This window comes from Chrysochloris asiatica, unplaced genomic scaffold, assembly GCF_000296735.1.
Source record: "Chrysochloris asiatica unplaced genomic scaffold, ChrAsi1.0 scaffold00077, whole genome shotgun sequence".
Classification (NCBI taxonomy): Eukaryota; Metazoa; Chordata; class Mammalia; order Afrosoricida; family Chrysochloridae; genus Chrysochloris; species Chrysochloris asiatica.
Window position 1 is genome coordinate 13,711,678 of NW_006408595.1, and position 1,830 is coordinate 13,713,507.

The following is a 1,830-nucleotide window of genomic DNA, read 5'->3' on the forward strand; positions in this document are numbered from 1 at the left end:
CTTTGAATGGACTGAAACCTCCAACCTTTTAATTAGCAACTGAATGATTAAACTTTTGCATCATCCAGGGACAGTACATATTGTCACCTTGATAACTGGAGGTAAAGCTTCCTGACTTAATAGGTAGAGGACAACAGAAACTCCACATGTGGAACTCTCTTGGACTTTGTATTTTGCGTTTTTTTCCCTTTGCCTGATCTTTTTTTTTTTTTTTTAATTGTGAAAATACGCACAGCAAAATATATACAAATTCAAAAATTTCTACATGTATACTCAGTGAACTTTAACTTCTATCTTCATTTATATCCTTTCCCTGTAATAACCTATAACCATGACTATAATAGTTTTCAATGAGTTCTCTGAGTGCTTGTAGTGAATTATTAGTTTGAGGACTAAGGTGGGCCTGACTTACGACATGGTATTTTCAATAATCTCATATGCAGCAAATAAGGAAGACCATAGAAGAATCGATGCATTTGAGTTATGGTGTTGGAGGAGAATATTAAAAGTATCATGGACTGACAAAAGAACAAACTAATCTGCATTGAAAGTAGTAGAACCAGCATGCTCCTTGGAAACCAGAATGGCCATTTCTCATACTTCAGACATTATATGGAGGGACCTGTCCCTGGAGAAGTATATCATATTTAGTAAAGTGGAGAGTCAGAGAAAAAGAAGAAGACCACTAACCAGATGGATTGACACAGAGGCAGCAACAATGGACTCCAACCTAGCAACAATTGTGAGGTTAGCACAGGACCAGGCAGTGTTTCATTCTATTTTGCATAGGGTCACTATGAGTCGGTACCGATTCCATGGCACCTAACAACAACAACAATGAATGATCAAAACTGATGTTGATTTCAGGAATGCCCCCAAACTTACAGTTGGTGTCAGAAGTAAAAGCAATCTTGAGGACAGTTCCCGTTATGTAGTTGGCCTTAAACTCCTTGAATGCACAATCCCAGGAAAACCACACCAGAGGTCCTGAGGAATTAATTTGTCCTTAAGAGAGAATCTATCTGGACTCTCTGCTCCTCCCCATTTGACAGGCAGCCACAGCTTCTCTTGTAGTATCAGCCACATCCCTTGAGACAGGATGGTGAAAATTGGAGTCAATGGATTTGGCCATATTGGGCGCCTGGTCACCAGGGCTGCTATTAATTCTGGCAAAGTTGAGGTCAACAACCCCTTCATTGACCTCAACATGGTCTACATGTTCCAGTGTGATTCCACCCATGGCAAGTTCACTGGCACTGGCAAGGCTGAGAACAGGAAACTTATCATCAATGGAAAGCCCATGTCTATCTTCCAGGAGCGAGATCCCGCCAACATCAAGTGGGGTGATACTGATGCTGAATATATTGTAGAGTCCACCGGTGTCTTCACAGGCTTGGAGAAGGCTGGGGCTCACTTGAAGGGTGGTGCCAACAGGGTAATCATCTTGGCCCCTTCTGCTGATGCCCTCATGTTTGTGATGGGCATGAACTACGAGAAATTTGACAACTCCCTCAAGTTTGTTAGCAATGCCTCCTGCGCCACCAACTGTTTGGCCCCCCTAGCCAAGGTCATCCATGACAATTTTGGCATCATGGAGGGACTCATGATCACAGTCCATGCCATCACTGCCACCCAGAAGATTGTGGATGGCCCCTCTGGGAAACAGTGGCGTGATGGCCACGGGGCTGCCCAGAACATCATCCCTGCATCTCTACCGGTGCTGCCAACTCTGTGGGCAAGGTCATCCCTGAACTGAATGGGAAACTCACTGGCATGGCCTTCCGTGTCCCCACTCCTAACATGTCTGTCGTGGACCTGACCTGCCACCTG

The 1,830-nt window shown here is 44.3% G+C and overlaps 1 pseudogene; it reads left to right on the forward strand.

Moving 5' to 3' along the window:
• The first annotated feature begins 1,099 nt into the window (after positions 1 to 1,099).
• LOC102813557 overlaps positions 1,100 to 1,830 on the forward strand; it is a 5,151-nt pseudogene continuing 4,420 nt past the window's right edge.